The 18,363-nt window shown below is 37.8% G+C and overlaps 1 long non-coding RNA gene across 1 annotated transcript; it reads left to right on the forward strand.

Moving 5' to 3' along the window:
• The first annotated feature begins 6,280 nt into the window (after positions 1–6,280).
• Positions 6,281–12,179, forward strand: LOC135296336 (uncharacterized). The gene is made up of 3 exons (XR_010358401.1): positions 6,281–6,397; positions 8,377–8,445; positions 10,603–12,179. It is a non-coding gene; the product is annotated as an uncharacterized LOC135296336 (long non-coding RNA).
• Positions 12,180–18,363: the final 6,184 nt, after the last annotated feature.

The following is an 18,363-nucleotide window of genomic DNA, read 5'->3' on the forward strand; positions in this document are numbered from 1 at the left end:
AAAATAATCTAACACATTCTAACTTTGTTATTATTTAATCAAGCAATAATGAACTGGGAATTTGCCCAGTATATTAAAAATACACTTAATAAATCCTACGTTATTCTTGTGGCTCTCTTCCACATCAGCATGTTTTGTGATTCTGTGAATTAAGCATTCAGATGTATGTAGATTGCATTGCAAAACAGTGAAATAATTGATTCATGTATGTGATTACTAGTGTGCCAATGAAAAACTCACCTTTTCTTGGAAGGGAGGAAGGCAGTGCAACTTTGACTTAGGACTTAACACGGTAATTTAGTCCATGAACTGAGAGTAGAAAACTGTCTCAAACATACTGGGCATATGTTCTTTAGGAACAGAAAAATTTTGGATCATCTGACTGGCACTCAAATAAACACTGCATTTTAGTGTGAAAACGGAGAACAAATTTTAAATGTGGCAGTGTTGCCATCCCAAGTCACCCACTTCTGTATCTGTAGCTGTTTGTGGAGGCAACACAGTAAAGCAGATCAGCAGCTCAATTTCATTAAAATTAACTGTTTTCCAGTGGATTTTTGCTAACTGAAGTAATTATCTGCACTCTGTGTGATGCGCTCCGAGCTATATACTAGCATGTAGAAGTGATGCAGAAAGGCTGGAGGGGTGGAATGCCAGCAATAACTTCACTGGGTAGTGGCACTATATACTTGTCCCTGAGTCAAAACCTGAACATTTGTTCTCAGAGTAAATGGAAAACAAGTGTTAAAAAGACCTGTTCTAGGTAGATAAAAGAGCTTTGTAGTTGACTCTGAAAAGAACTTGACCATCTGCCAGAGACCCTGCCAGTGGACATGAGGAATCTTGCAATTGTTGGCTGTTCCATTTGTCAGCAAAAACATTGTTGTAGAGAATGTTGTGAAGATATGTTTCTTCAGTCTGTGAAGTGGTTGCCTGAGAAAAGCCAGCTAGGCAAGAAGGGCTATAATGGAAAGCAAAAACACTCAAAAAACATTGAAATTATTAAGGCATAACATGCTAGGTTATGTGTATATTTTTTGTTTCTTAGGAAGTGACTTTCTGGGGTTTGCAAATACTACCTACTAATTATGCTGCAGTAGTTACCCTTGTCCTCCAGCTAACTAATTTCACTGTTCACCTTCAGTTTCAGTTTGCATGTGATTTCCCATTTCCCAAGTGCTGGAGCAGAGATTCCCCTGGAGCCTGTGGTGCAGATCATGGTGAAGCAGCTGTCCCTCAGTGGGGGTCCATGGTGGAGCAAATATCCACTGTGGAGCAGGTATCCCATGGAGCACCTCGCTCTGGAGCAGGGGGATGCCTGAAGGAGCCTGTGACCCTATGGGAAGCCTGTGCTGGAGCAGGATCCTGGCAGGACCTGTGGCCTCATGGACAGGAACCCACACTGGACAAAGTTTGCTGGCCCCATTCTGGGACAGTGTGTCCCTTAAAGGCTGAACCCTCCACACTGAAGCAGTTAGTGAAGAACTGCAGCCCGTGGGGAGGATCCATGTTGGAGAAGTTCATGAAGGACTGTCTCCTGTGGGAGGGACCCCATACTGGAGCAGGGGAAGAGTGTGAGGAGTCCTCCCCTGAGGAGGAAGGACTGGCAGAAAAATGTGAGGAACTGTCTGAAACCCCCATTCCCTGTCCCCTTGTTCTGCTGGAGGTGAGCAGGTGGAGAATTCACAAATGAAGATGAGCCTGGGATGATGTAGGGGTGGAGGCAAGGTGGATTTTAGATTTGTTCGTTTTTCTCATTGTACTACACTGATTTGATTGACAATAAACTAATTTCCCTAGGTTGACCCTGTTTTGCCCATGGCTGTAATTGCTGAGTGATCTCCCTTGTCCTCATCTTTACCCAAGAGCTTTTAGTTGTATTTTCTGTCCAATGCCCAGGTGAGGAGGGGAGTGATAGAAAGACTTTTGTGGCACATAGTGTCCAGCTAGGCTCAACCCACCTCTGTCAGTAAAAAGACATTTTGTAAGTCCAGTCTTTGGACATGTGACAAGACGGCCTTTGTAATGTTATCCAGATAATCTGTAGTGATTTAAAATCCTTTTGTAGTTTCTGTATCACTAGTTTTATTATTTGATTAAAATCCAGCAGAGCATTAAGGATTAAATTTGTCTGAGGATGAATGATTTACAATTAGTTAGAAAAAATGAAGGTATTAAAGAATATGCCAGGTTAATTTATTTGACAATGGGTGTAAAACTACTTACACAAACATTTCAGAACACAGCAGCACCTGGTAGGTAATGAACTTTGTAGAAGAAATGAAAAACTTTATTAGTTGAGGACTGTAAAAACAATGCCAGGAGGTATAACTAAGCTCTATCTCCCTTAGAATGCAGGGGTTGACTTCCTCTGCACCCCACAGGTGTGCTGGGTCCCTCCATTAGGTGACAGTCTGTAGGCCAAGGGATCCCTGGTAGGGAAGATATGCTATACTTTGCAGTTAGGATGCAGTGTGGTGGTATCCAGCATGGGATTTGTACAATTAATTTGTATTACAATATCTGCTAATGCCAAGCTTTTAGTATTTTCCATTTTAATGTCAATAATGCTACAGCTATGTTGATGTCTAGCTTTATAAAACACTACATGTTCTTAACTTGTTTATGTTGGCACATTTGTTATTTCACAGTAGTGTAGGAAACACCTAGTGATGACTGATTGAAGCCACTCGCTGTCTGAATTTGGTCATGATTTTGCTGTAACAACAGGATCAACAGCTTCACTTGCAGCACTGCAAATGTAAAGAAACAAACTGTTCCAAAAAGTCTAACTCTGCACATTTATGTCTGTGGGTACTGTTACCTTAGGTTGTCACATTTACTTATTGTGAAGTGTTTGTATGTTCCATACCCATTACTTCACACAGATATTAATTGTGTTCCATGTATTTTGACAGCTGTTTAGCCATGAGGTGGTATTTTCATAGAAATATCTATTTATATGGCATAATTTCAGGCCATGATAGTAATTACCTACTCTAGGTATACCACTGTATATGTTAAGCTGAAATTGTTTCTTCCCATACTTACCACTTTATGGTAATCTCTACTCAATTTTATCTGCCATGGCTCATAGGAGGAAAATGTTCCCCTCCCTTCTCCTTCCATGCAGGGCTGTAGCTATTTTTAGAAACAGAAGACCTCACAAGGCTCAAAGGGGCATGTCCAGATATTAGTGGTACCCTTCTCATGTCTTCCCTATATATTTGGATGTCTTCTGCAGTTAGAGAGACCTAATACATCAGCCTCCACATGTCATCTCCCTGAGCTCAATTGCCAGGAAAGTTTATTATCTAACTTCAGAAAAATTCCCTAGGAAAAAATCCCTAGGAAATCAGAGAATTCCCCATTCTGCTTGAGAATGCAGAATGCTATACTGACACTAGGTAGCAAAAGCTAAAGGCTAAGGTTATATATTAAAACCTGCTCTCAGTAAATTAAAAGTGAATTAGACTGTTTCATTTAATGAATGAAAAATGCCGTGGTTGGCTTGGGAATGATGCCCTCTCCCAAACAAGCACAAGGATGTGGAGTGCTCTCTTCCTCATCCAGCATGCAGGTTTCCTGGTTCCTTACTTACTCTTTGCACCAGCCTTCTCAGTCCCCTTCCCTTCTCACACAGAATTTATGCTGACCTTGTACAGAAAAGCTGATTCCTCATTCATCTTTTTCCCTTATCCATCAACATCTAACCCTAAACACTATGCCAAAGATTTCTAGTACTACAACTCCTCTTTCCTTTGGGGGCAGGAGCCCAGAGGGATTTTCCTGCCTCTTCATCTCAAGCAAGCATGGGTTCTTGTTTACTAAACCTGTCCATGTCCTCAGGCACATATTCCCAGACTCATGAATTTTCTCTGGCTCCCTTCTGCCAAGCCTGCTGCATTCAGTGATTGATCTTGTATCTAATTTCACTAGTCACAGTTTTCCTTGGCAAAACTCTAAAGGGTCTTAATTTGCTGATGTCGTTTGTCTAGTTAATTATTGGGTTTGTGTTTTCTTTCATATGATTGATACCTCTGCCAGAATTGCCGTAGCTATTAACAGAATTGTGGTTATTTCATTAAAATACAGAATGCTGAAATATATGATGATATTCTGCTTTTGCCCCTAATTACTAAAGTATTTTATATACTTTCATATCATTTATAATTATGAAAAAGAGTTTGACAGCCAGATACAGTAAAAATTTGAAGGTATTCCAAAATCATATCAAAACCCAATGATGTTTTAATTTGAAACCTGAAATTACATGTCTAAATTTGACAAGAAATACTTACTCACACACACAGCTGTAGGAACAGTGTAAAACACTTATATGATTATACGAGCTCATGAAATTCCCCATACTCATTAATTTGTGTCTTTTTTTCAGCTATATGTGTTATAGCACAAAGACTTGACAGGATGTGAGCAAGTCTTAGTGTTGATGACTGTTAAAAGAAGAGCGTTTTTGCATGGCTAGAATCTGAAGTAGGATATATTGCAGATTTCTTTATTACACTGTTCATTTATGTCAGAGCAGGTCAGACATGAATGACATTTATGTGGATTTTTTGCATTCTCCAAAATCATGAAGTGACAGGATAGGCCTATAAACTAAATATTGCTGCTTAATTGTCTTTCTTTTGTCAGCTGGAGGTTATTACAATTCTGAAGTTTATGTAGACCTGTCACAATTTTTGTGCATAGGATTGTCTTGTACTGGAATTCCAGATCACTGGAAAACAAGGAAGCAAAAGAAATACAAACCTATCATGAGAAATACTGGATAAACAGAGGGAATGAAAGGAAGGCAGGAAGAAAATGAAAGGAGGAAAGAAGAAAGAAAAGAGAGAAAGAAAGAGAGAAAGAGAAAGAGAGAAAGAGAGAAAGAGAGAAAGAGAGAAAGAAAGAAAGAAAGAAAGAAAGAAAGAAAGAAAGAAAGAAAGAAAGAAAGAAAGAAAGAAAGAAAGAAAGAAAGAAAAAGAAAAAATCTGCCATTTCTACTAAGCTAGCAAATATAACAGCTCAAAAGGCAATGTTCTTGCAACTAATTTGGATGCATGGTTTGATAAGGAGTATGACAGTACAGAACACCATCTTCTTTGTAACTGATATAGTGGAAAAAGGAATTTGTCTAAACAGCCACCCCCTCAAGTACTGGAATTTTTCTCCTCTTACTCTGTTTTTTCTTGCAGAGAAGTGTAAAGCAGTGGCGTGGGAAAACAGAATGATAAAATTTTAAGTGTATTTATTGTGAGATATTTAGTTTCAAGACATAATGTCTGATACATATTTTGAAAGTTATAGAACAATGTGCATCCAGTCTTCCTATAAAAGATAAAACTCTGGAAATCTTGGAGAGACAAATTTCACTTTAAATAAAAATCTGGATTACCATTCTCATTTACAAAAATTTTCATTACTATAGAATCCTAAAAAATTACAAAGGAAACATTAGGATCACAAAACTCAAGCTTACAGACTTTATTCTAAAAATCTTTGGGCTTTAATCCTTTAATTAAGGATTCATAGTTATTTCCCCACAAGAACACAAGTATTACTTGGAGGATATATAGTCTAAAAAATTGTTGTTACCTTGCTGTTTGGGTTTTTTTTCTTAAAATTGATCAAAATAATTTATTCCTTAATCTATCTTCTAGTCCTAAAGTGTTGATAGCTTTTTAAGAAATTACATTTCAAAATTATCTTTAATTATGCTTACAACCCAAATTCAGAAAAAAAACCCCTGTATTCTTCTCTAATTTTCATTGTAGGACAGTTGCAATAAAGTAGCTCATGATTAATTGCACCACAGTCAGAATGGGATTTACCTCCTCTAAATTTAGCCCCCTAAGAGTTTGGCAAGTGTGGAGTATTCCAAAAAGGTAACTTTAGCCACCCAAGCTAATCTTTTTAGGCTCCCTCTGTAGTTTTCAACAGATTCAGAGCCAAAAATCCTAACTGCTCTGCACTGAGCCTTGAAAGCCTAAGTAAATGCTCCTCCTTTGTCTGACATGCCTTACTTGCCTTCACTCTAGTCATAAAATTTCCTTTGATAGCTCCTAGAAACAAAAAGCATCTCACCTTAAAACAGGTGGAGTGGACAAAGCTACAGAACATTGTGAGCTTGTAGACTGAGTTGCTTTTTTTCCTCCATTGCTAAATACAGTTTCTGGAGAAAAATCATAGAAAGACAATTAACTTGGGGAAAGATACAGACATTTTGAGTCAGAGGTAGTGAAAGCTTTGAAGTAACTTACATCTAAGTCTTTCAGAAAGAAATCCAAATTGGATCCCTGGAACGCACGGAAGAAAATAATTTGCAATTACTTTTACCCTGGTCCTGTCTCAACTGAAATCAATAAACAAATGGACACGTATCAGGTTAAAGGTTGGTCTGAAGGTTTAGTTTAACTAAAATAGTTGACTTAGAACAAAGAGCAGAATGAACAACAACAGCAATAGTAAGGCATCTCATTTTTAGCACTTATTCCTTACATTGATATTGATACACTGAATGCATTAAGGTGTTACAAAAACAGTCAACAAAATGAGGCAAGATAGGTCATTCATTTTTAAATAAATGCTTCTTCACACAATTATTTTATTATGTTCTTTTTTAAGAAACCCATTATGGTAGTATTGATTCAGTTATTTTAAAATTTTTATGCAAACTGCAATTTATTACTTACTAGCTATATAAATTTTGTGGGCTCATACTCTATGTTGTTAATACTATCATGATGCCAATCTGTGTGCAATTTAATTTGTAAATAATGCACTGGAAAAAAATGAGAGCTATTATAACAATGGGCTGTGAGAGAAATAGCTCAAATGGCAATTTTTCCTTGGCATATGTTTTAATGGGTTTATATTGTGTGGAGCTTAGGTCAATTGAATGTAAAATCAGATTCTTGCTATTAGTTCTTTCTTATTGAATGGGTATAAACAATGCAGAGTAAAAATTAATGAAGCTTCATATATTCTCCCTTAGCAACTATGCCTGGTGCTGTGATAGGGCTACTAGTTGTGGGTTTGTTCAGCTGATTTCCAGCATGTTCAGGGATGCTTTGGGCTGAATTAAAGTCTCAACAATGAGGCTTGCAGCTGTTTCTGTAAGCTTGTGAATGCCTAAATTGGGAATTAATACCCAGAGTAGACCATATGGCTATCACCTATTTATTTAAAATAAGCGTCTTTTTTTTCCGTAGAGACAGTCCTAGACTCTGTTTTTCACCTTTTCTACCATATGACAGCAGTTGTGACTATCGCACAAAAATTATCCTCTACAGGACTTTCTCTAACTACTTTCCTACCTTCAGGAGAAATGAAAATCTCTGTTTGATCTTTATGAAATTATTCTGCCTTTAGATAAGGCCCTGATAACTCTTTTTATCAATCAGCAATTCCTGAAACTTGCTGACATTTCATCAAACACAATAAGAGATTCATCAAGTAAAATACTTTAAAGAGGAGCCAGGGGTGAGGGATTTTGAAAGCCCAGTGGGTTCTGTTGTGGGGTCTCCATCCTGTGAGATGGATTGGATTGACTTCAGAATTACAAAGCACAAAACTTAATTTTGCAATTGTGTAATAGCACTGCATATGAAATCCAGGAAGCTATTTAAGACTAGCTAAATTGATTTTAGGGCTTTAGCTAATAACTGTAACTAGGGACTAAAATCAACATGGGGAGAAAGGTCTCTGCCAACAGTTTGAATCTCACTGTTATGTGCTAGGAATGAAAGAAGAATAATAAGGTTTTGTCTGAACCAAATTAATTTTCTATTAACAGGGTAAATCTTTGTTCTTTTAACTGCAGTGATTTGATTAGCATTTTTTGAATTGTGACTAAACCATGTCATATTTTTAGCCCACTGATGTTTTGAATCAAAATTAGTTAAAACCTTGATTTTTAAAATGGTCTTAATTTCCACATAGACAACTGACATTTTTAGGACTTCAAGTCTAAGCAATAATTTCAGTTTTGTAATGTTTGCTTCTTGCAAAACAATGGAATTTGACTTCTCCAAATATTAGCAGAACTGATTTGTTCCTTGGATAGCAGAATTGAAAAATAAAAACTACATAAATTAACAGAGGTATATAAGCTTGGCTCACTCTACAAATTAAAACCTTTATCCGGTTTTAATTTAAAGTATTTCACACTTTTCACACTTTTAGTAATTTACAATGCTAATTAATAATTATATCTTTTGAGAATTATGTCTTAGAATTTTAAAAATCTTTTGTTGAAGGAAAATACAAATATTTCATATAAGGAGAAATTTTCCTGTAGTCATCTCAAAAAAGACTCATTCTAGAATTAATAAATGAGACTCACCAGTCATGATTCTGTATGTTTTACAGAAAAGAGCTGATTCAGTGGAACTGAGTGCAGTGTTTCCCATTCTTTCTGGCAAGTGGAAGAATAAAGAAGTAAGGAATGAATCCGGATCACACCATGGGAATACCATAATATTTTTCTAATTAACTCCATTCAAGAAACTCTTAACCGAAAATATTCTAAAATATTAGAGTTAAGATAATAATGCTTCTAAGCAGCAATGCAATTTGCAGAAGTCAACAAAGCATGACCATGATAATGTAAAGAAAAATTCAAAGACAGTGAATTTTCCCATTAGTTATATCTTATTCCCCTAGGATTTTATTTTCTGTGCTTTAGTTTTTAACCTCAGAGTCATATTCATGTATTATTAAATCACTAACAACTGTTGTTTAAAAATCTTGGCTTCCTGAGCCCAGTTAATAATCCAGATGAGTAGTCTACCTCCCTAGGGGAACTTTCCTATGCAGAAGCTGGTATGACCTCCACTCAAGACATTTGCACACATAATTATATTTTTGATGGGCTCTGCTTGTACACATAATTTGAAAATAATTTGTAGTGAATTTTGTCTGGAAATTTGACCCATTACTTTTGCTTCTTTACTTTTACATCACCCATTTTAGTACATAAATAATACATTTTTTTGCCACGGGATACTCAAATAAATCAAATAACTAGTAAGTTATGCACTTGGCATCCTTACAGACAGCATATGCTTGCATTATTTGGCAGAAGGCAAAAGTACACGTATGTATTGTGAGCAACACTTCATATCTGTGAATAGTTAAGCTAAGAGAACAGTGGTTATGCTATTCTAGGCCTGTGTAACCACACATTTTGGAATGCTTGAATGAATTGCTGAATGAACTTCAGTGGCTATTACATTTATGAGGTTTACAGAGGGCACATGCCCCTTCCTAAATATTGGTAGCTGCCACATCCCCATTCGGACCTTTAACAGGTTCCAGGAAGCAATGCAAATTAGTCCTTAAGTAAACAGTATGATCAGTTGAAAATTTTGACATATTGAAATCTCTGGTCACGTGCAAAATCCCAAGTCAGCCCGACTGGGCCTTTCCTTTTTAATTCCTCCCCTGCAGTTTGACAGATCTTGCAGGAAAAGTGCAGAAGAGTTGATGGAGTCACTGACAACTCTGTAACTTTGCTCAGCCATTCTGAAGTTCAAACAGTCCACCACAGGCTGGAGTAAAATCTTCCTGGGTTTGAGAAAAAGGGGTAAATAACTGGAACAAGGAATTACAATTGAGATTGAAGAAGTTTTAAGTAACTTGGGACCTTCATTCTCTGGAAGAGTTTTATATTATCCTAGAGAACTCCCTTTTATTGTGCAGTTAGCAACTGGGAAGCCTTTCTGCTGGCTGGCTGCTTATTTAACTTGGAAGGCCAAAGTCATTTTGTTCTGTAGTAAGTGTTTAAATCAGGCATGTATTCTTCAGCATTTATTTCCAAAGGAAATCAAGGGACCAGCTATTTCCAAATATTTCTGGCATGCTACTGTTATTTTTCTAATTCATGTGACTACAAATGGTGGCTTCCTACTTTTACTCAGCACTGACTGTCAAAGCATAAGGAAGTACAAAGCTGATACACTGTAAATGAACTCTCTTTTTTTAAAAGCTCAGAGATAATTGAAATACAGAACAATATCATGAACAGTTCTGAACATGGGAAAATACAATGCTTTCTGGAACCAAGGTATCTTTTGTGCTCTGAGATAAAGCTGCTGAACTACCTTAATATGCTTAAACAGAAACTGATTGAAGACTGTAGCTTGAATGCCAGTTTTCAAACGAGGATATATTTTTAGATGCAGTTCATGAATTGCTAAACCCAGGATTTTCAAGTGGAAGTGCAGAGCTGTTGCAGCAACCGCGTGCTAACAGTAATTGTGATTAAAACAGAGCAGGTAATGGCACAAGCAGAGCAACTACATATATTTAGATTTCTTCCAAAACCTGTATTGCGACAACTGAAGTAATACATGTGCACATGTATTTCATCTCATGCTGCAAAAATTAATCTATTATTTGTGCTATAATTTCTTATGTAATCTCCATTTCAAACCAGGAGTCTACAGTCATCTGCTGATATATATTGTAAATGGCATACAGACAGAAAGGAGAGTAGAAAGAGATAATAAAATAATGATGCTCTGCATTATTGGTTTTGGTTGGTTTTGGCTCATCAATAGCCTAAATGTGATAAGTATTCTTTGTCTGTTACAGAAAGGGAGAGCTTTAAGGAAGCATTTGAAGGGGCCTTATGAAGTAAAAGAGAAACTTCTTTTGAAGTGAAATGAAGAGAGCCAACAGCAGAAGCAGGTGAACACCACCAGGCGAGGTGTTTGCTCCAACACAATGTGTGGAAAGCACTGGATGATGTTACAGGCAGTGAGAGGAGTTGGCATCATGATAACAAGCAGCACCTTAATGAGTAGAAAATGGGGAACCATAAGCCACAGGTGAAGACACTTAGCTTATGCTTGCTGTGGTGGGGAAGTATTATAACGTGAGCAGTCCCACAATTTCTGGTAATAATCTGAATGTATGCAATTGTTAGCCTCTCCTGCAAGCATGGTGAGGTTTGTAGAAATACAAGATGCAGGCAAACCCCTTCTTAGGGAGTTTTGACAAAACACACAGCTAAGGAGGAGTTGGTAACTGAGTCACATGTAGTTTTTAGTTTAAAAATCTTGTCTGAGCAGAAGTATGTGGATGGGTGATAATTCTGAAGAGTATCAGTTTTCCATTACAAGTTGGAGCTATAACTTTCCATTTATTTTAACTTGCATGAAATTCATTCTAAAGTCAATCTTCTCACATCTGTTTTGTTTTAGTGTTGTTACACTCTGCAAGGAGACTGTGGTTTAGAGAGTTAATCAGAAGAAAAAATTGTAATGGGTAGAGGAGGAGAATCTATGTGGCTATTGAATCCCCACCATTGTTTTTCTCTCTTGAGACCTGCTACAAAGTGAAGTGAAAAAGAACCCTTTTCACCATCTTACTTTGAGCTTTGGGTTTGTCTCCCTTACCTTATTAGTTGCACCAGCAAGAAGACCAAATAAATTAATAGGGATGAATATGATATTGGTATCAAACAATTTGTAGAATTGTTGAAGATGTCACTGAAGATGCACTCTCTAGTACATCTAATTCAAAGAGCCATTCAAAATAAGTGCAGGTATTCTGGGATAATAAATAAACCAATATGCTACTTTTGATTTGCTGATCCCTCTGAAAGTATTGGTCTGATTCAATCTACTTCCAGGTGCTAGTGGTGTTCTGCTCTGCACTGCTTACATTTCTTGCTCTATTGTGCTATAGCTGAAACAATCTGCTAGAGAATTGTGAGGCAGGAATGCACAGAAGCAGAACTTTTTCCCAAGAAAACTTCAGCTTTTATCATGGTTAATTCAGCTCTTGCTTTTCAAACTATCCTTCAGACTTATGCCCAAATTTACAGTTTTCCCAAGCACTATCAGAAAAATAAAACTATAACGTATTTTCTACTTTCTGTCATCTGTCTTTTTTTCTTTTTAATTTGTCAGAGAAGTTAACAAATTTTGTTAATTTGCCTACCACAGAGGAAAAATATGCATGCTGTATTTTCCTTCTTCTGTCTTTCCTTTGTCAAAGTACTGCTCTTTTGAGAGAGACTGCACTGAGTCTTTTTGTGACTGCGTGAGGATGCATCTTTCCTGAACCTGGGCGTGTCATGAATGACAGTGAAAGGTCACTAGACAGACTTAGGACATGTCTTTACTAAGATAAAATTCAAATTTAGGTCAGACTTAGGAAAAAAAAAAAAGACAAAATCATCCCTTAATAGATATTGCTGTTTATCTATGCGTTGCTTTTGAGGGTACTTCTGCCTGTATCCTCTTGATCTCCAGAAATCCTTAGGGCACTAGAACAGTTGGAATAACACTCAGGAGATGTGATTCTCTTCAAATGCTACTGCAGAATCCCGTACTGAGAAAGTGCAAAGGGGTGTCTGATGAGGGCGAGGCATTTCTGCTTTCCCTCTCCTGGTTGAACTATTTACTGGGCTGTTAGCATGTGGAAATGATTCCACCACCAAACTCAAAACCTACAGACAGCTTTAAAACTATCTGAAATATGCAGAGGCTTTGTGATCCAAGAGGGATGGTTATGAGTGATCACTTCCATCTCCGGTATCACCCACAACAAAGATTCCCTTTTCTTTAGCTGCAGCTGTGCTCTCCCTCTGCTACCAACGTGACCCAGTCCTGCCAAACACAGGGGTGGTCACAGGTGAGAACACGTGAATGAACAGGAAGGCACAGGAGACAACTACACGAGGTGAAAACAGAAGATGGCAGATTTCATTAAAAACATGTCCTGGGTGCTGTTTGGTCTTTTCCGTGCCTTTTCAGAGGGTGGCAACAAGGGATACTTAGCAACCCTGGTGCCATATTCACCAGGTTTTGGCAATCAATATAATGTTGTTTTCCCACCAGTAATTGTGGCTCTGAGAGGTATAAAATGCCCGTGTTCATTCCAGTGGAAGATTAAGTTTGAAGTCTAAAGTGAAATCTTAACTTTTCCACCATTATTAGTATTACACTGTTAATAATTTTAGCAGAATCTTCCAGCTATTTCAAGCTTGTTAATGGAATTTTTAAACAGTGTCACCATGTTTTCTTCTGATCTGACTGGATACCTACATTTTACTAAGAATTAAAAAAAAAAATCCTTGTGATGGAATAACATTCTGGAATGTGGTCCTTTATAAGTGTGCTTTTCCCTCTCAGGTTTGTATTCATTTTAAATTAATGCAGCCATAGTTGAAAAATTAGTCTTGTACTCTCCTGGGCATGTTTACAATGGCAGTAAATAGTTTATGATCACCTTCAGCTAACACTGACAATAAAGACTGCATCCCATAATATCCATTAATTAAGGCAAATATCCCCTTTTTAATTTTTTTATGCAATTTCTATTACTCCAAATTTCCCTACTTTGTCCATTCTTCTAGAGGAATACTGCTTCAATATTCTGTTTGAAAGTTGAATATTCTGTTGGGAACTCAGTTTTATGCTGAATGCCACGTTTTTTCCAGTAATATATAGCTGTTGATTCCTCTGATTTCTAAGAATTTTTAAGATGTGCATTTCACTGCCACTCACCCTCTGCTGGTTTGAAGGGTGAGATTAGGTGCCATGTCCCTTGCCAGTTCATCTTTCCCTGGATTCTCTTTCCCCTCTCTTGGGTCGATCATGCTGAAGGTAGCTAAAATCTAATTTTATCTAACATGTCAATGTCACTCTATTAACTTTCCTCTGTGGTATGCTGTTTCCATTATAGGAGTTTAGAGGCTTGAGGAGAAGATGAATATCTGGCTTTAGCCAGGCAAATTTGGGGTTTCTTCCAAAGCTTCTCAGAGCCTTTGTTCATGCACTTCTTTTCTCCTCACACCAATATGTCATTTATCCATACCATGGTATGCTGCATTAGCATCTGTAATTCACTAAATTTCCAGCAAAGTTGCTGATGGGCTGTGCAATGGGAATGCCAGTCGAAGGAAACTATTTCCTTCAAAGCAGTATGCTCACAAAAATGGTGTGGGTTGGATTTTTTTCCTTAACAGTACCTGCCTGCAACCTGCCAGCACATTGCATGCATAAAAATATTTGCCAACTGACACATCTGTAAAGTGAACATTTTCCTCAAGGAAAATTTCTTGTGGAAATTTTCCTTGAGGAAAATGTTCACTTTACATATATATCTATATGTCTATTTATAAAGTGAACATTACATATATATAGATGTAAAGTGCACATTATATATATATGTAAATAATTTCCAGGATGATACACATCAGGTAAGAACTGTAGGTTCTAAAATATGCAGAAATATGCAGTTTGTTAAGTGATGATGAGTGAGTAATTGACTCTGCTTTTCTACTAAGTGCACAAATGTTAGAACAGTGAGCCTGTCCAGCTTAATTTTCAACTGCTGCTCTAGAGGGACATAAAAATGTGCTAAAAGTTAGGAGCTGGGTGGTGACTGGGATATTAACTAACTTACTTTCTGCACTGTTAGAAGAGCTTCTCTCCTGTGGGTCACATACTGAGGCAGAACCACATTTATTTTTGCTTGCTGCCTCACTGAAGAAAAAACCATAAAATCATAGAACAGCCTATGTTGGAAGGGACCTTAAAAATGATCTTGTTCCAACCTCACTGCTGTGGACAAGGACACCTTTCACTGGACCAGGTTGCTCAGAGCTTGGTGTATCTGCTTGATTTGATAACAACCTTGACACAGTTTTAACTCAGAAATGGGACTTCATCTGTTTGCACTACAACAAAGTGAGGCTTTTTTCATGTCTATTACTTCCCCATATAACTAGCTCCTAAACACATATTGTGAAAATCAGATCACAATTAGACACCTCAACTTTCACATCCCTCCGTTTTGTCATCTGTAATTCCTGTGCTGATGACAGTGCACTGGTTGCTAACCTCCATGTGTCTGGCACCACAGTATTTTGTACACCTAAGTGGATACCTCGCTGTACTGCAAGGTCTATGCAGAATTCTCCTGAATTTCAGCATTTCAGGAGAGCTAGCAGTGCTGTTTGTCATCCTCTCTGTCCCCATTGTGTGCGCTGTTAAACAATTACGCGATGTATTGCAGTTTTTGCGTCTTTTTCAAGTTCTCAAAGGCAGGGTCTCTAACAGAGGCCTGTTTCATTCAGGGTTTCAGTCTAACCGGTCAGCACTGTGTCACAGGCACCTCTGAACAGCACAATAACCAACCCCACTGGTCCACAAAACAAAAGGGCCTCTGTGGCAACAGGCTGCCACAGAAAAGACACTACCATGGAGACTATTCGTGATCCTGTAAGAAATATCCATTGTATTTCACATCCCTTTGTTCTGAAAGCAGTAGGAAATATCTCACGTCCATTCATCACGAGCCAATGAGTTACCCCAAGTTTAGAGTTTGGGAATTGGAAAAGAGTTAAAACTCACCAAAAATAGTCTGGGACCAAAAATCTGCCTGGGATAAACAAAGTAGAAAGGAAGAGAAACATATATCAGCTGAGCTGGAAGAGTACCCACAAGTGCTCAAGCTTCAACTTGAGAATTAAAGTATGGAGAAAAGGGAGTTACCTGCACTATCCAAGTAATTATTAGTTTTGGAATAAAGCATGTGGGTACATGTATGCACAAGTAGGAGAAGAACTGAGGAGAAAAGGGAAGAGATTAAAGCTGACTTCTTGTGGCTAATACAACAACTTTTAACTTGGTTATAGGCATTTGCATTCTTTTTTACATCCATGAACCTTGTTTCAGTTTTCCTGAGTTGCACTGCCTGTCTTCCCTTAATTCACGGGTGAAAGAATATTTTGTGGGTAGGTGCAGTACAAGGAGTACAATTCAGAGGTTGCAGACAAGGCATGTTGCTGCTGTGATCAAACATTTTTGGATGTGTGCAAGGCCCACGTGTTCATCCAGCACCGCAGGGCCAAATGACATTCCAGGAGCAGCTGCCCAGCCACTACATCCACGCTTAGTGCATGTTCCCCGCAGGGAAAGTTGAAGCTCTTATCTCAGATTTCTACCTGAAAAAAAAAAAAAAAGGTGAGAGAATCTTACTTGGAAATATTTTGTAATCCATTTTGTGCATTATTTAGCCCAAGATAAGAATACAAAGGTTCTGTGAATTCACTCAAACCCATGCTATAAATCTGATGGGGGTTTTTACTTTGTATTCTTTGTGGATATGCAAGAAGAATTTTGATAGAAGCTAGTGCATTCTTGATGTTAATGCAGATTTGGTTTTATTTTTTCCTCTAACTTCTGAGTTTTTTTAATTTTAGGTATCATCCTTTCAAAGTTGCAAGTGAACATCTCAGTTAGTATATGATCTCAAACTTATTTTTGGAACGTATAAAAATACCAAAAGGGTTCACTAATCTTTTGATGAGATAAAATTACTTCTGAAGGATAAAATTAGCATGCTGGAAATTTTCCAACAATTATATTTTTACAGCCCTACCATACAGTGTATTTTTGAAGAATCAGTACTCTGAAATATACATTAGATACATCTTCTGCAAACTATATTTTGAATAAAATTTTAATGTGATAATTAATTTTAAAAATCTCTCATTATTTATAAAGAATTATACTTATTGTATAATCTTCTTATTATGAGAAAGAAAATATTAATGAAACAGGCATCCTAATTTTGACTAGGATAGAGATAATTTTCTTCCTGGTAGCTGGTCCAGTGCTGTGTTTTAGATGTCGTACGAGAACAATGTTGATAACACACTGATGTTTTATTTGTGCCTCAGCAGTGCTTACCCTGAGTCAAGGACTTTCCAGTGTCTCCTGCTCTGCCAGTGAGGAAGGGCACAAGAAGCCAGGAGGGAGCACGGCCAGGACAGCTCAGCTGAGCTGGCCAAAGGGATATGCCATACCCTGGGAATGTCATGGCCAGTGTATAAATGAGGGAGTTGGCCTGGAGGCACAGATCACTGCTCAGGGCTGGGCTGGGCTTCAGTCAGTGGGTGGTGAAAAATTGTATTTTGCATCACTTGTCTTTCTGGAGGTTTATTCCTCTTTTTTTGTTGTTGTTGGTTTTTGTTTTTGTTTGTTTTAGGTTTTTTTGTGTGTGGGGGGTTTGTTTTTTTGGGGGTTTTTAGGGGTTTTTTTTTGTTTGGTTTTTTTTTTTTTTTGCTACCTCTGTTGGTTTTTTTTTAGTCTGAATATTGTTAGGGTTATTGTTCCCATAGTGTCCTACTTTATTTCCATTATTAAAATGTTGTTATTTCAATCTATGGATTTTAACTTTTTCTGATTCTCTTCCCTATCCCACTGTGATGGGGAGAGTGAGTGAGTGAGTGAGTGAGTGAGTGAGTGAGTGAGTGAGTGAGAACCTGTGAGGGGGTTAAGTACTGACCAGTGTTAAACCATGACACAGAATTAAAGAAAAAATGGTTTAAAATAATTTAAATTTGAAATTTAGATTACAAAATCAGGAGGGAGGGGGCTGATGGGTCGAAAGCACACTGATCCCAACACCCAGAGCTCAACAAACAGAAATGAACTTGTGCCATCCATATTTTCTGAAAAACAGGGAAGAAAGTACAAGATAAGGGGGATCAGCTTTTCAAGGGATGATAGTTTACCAATAACAACCTGCTTTGTGCTGCACTATGCAGCATATTCATAAATGGTCTGGAAAAGAGATGAGCAGTCAGGAACAAAGCCTGATGAGGCTATTATTTTGGTCAATAAAGATGAGACAACCTTGGTTTTGTGCAGGAAAGTTTATGGGAGTCACCAAGCAATAAAATTACAGCGGAGGTCAATGTAGATGCAAAGCGCTGCACAAGAGGAAAAGGGCCCTTACTTCAGGTATGAAATGGCAGGATCTGATCTGGTCATTTCTTTTCAGGAAAGAGTCCTGGAATTATGAAAATGGCCCTATGGGAACATCAGCCTGGTCATCACCAGATGAAAAATTAAAATGAATTTTAAAAACACTAGTAAGTATTAAGAAATCAGCCAAGAGCAAAACAAATAATAAATTTTTGCCACAAAAATCCATATTTTGCTTGCATCTTCTGTGTAGGTAAAGAATCGTAGAAATATTGGTTGAGAGGGACCTCTGCAGGTCACCCAGCTCAACCTTTGCCTTGAAGCAGGACCACTGCCAACACTAGATCAGATCAGCTGTGGCTTTGTTTATCTGAGTGTTGGAAATCACCAAGGATGGTGATCCCACAACCTGCCTGGGTCATTCGTTCCAGTGTTGCATATTCCTTTTGGTGAAGAAATTTTTCCCCATGACCAGTTTGAACCTCCCTAGCTGCAGTTGTAGCGCAACACAGCTGCCCAATCCAAGTAAGCTGTTGCTCCTTGTTTTCTACTTGCCACTGCCAAGAAGTGTTTGGCTGCATCTTCCTTCAGATGCTTTTCTTGTCCCTGAACTTCAGCAATAGGA

The sequence above is a fragment of the Passer domesticus genome, chromosome 3, assembly GCF_036417665.1.
Source record: "Passer domesticus isolate bPasDom1 chromosome 3, bPasDom1.hap1, whole genome shotgun sequence".
Lineage (NCBI taxonomy): Eukaryota > Metazoa > Chordata > Aves > Passeriformes > Passeridae > Passer > Passer domesticus.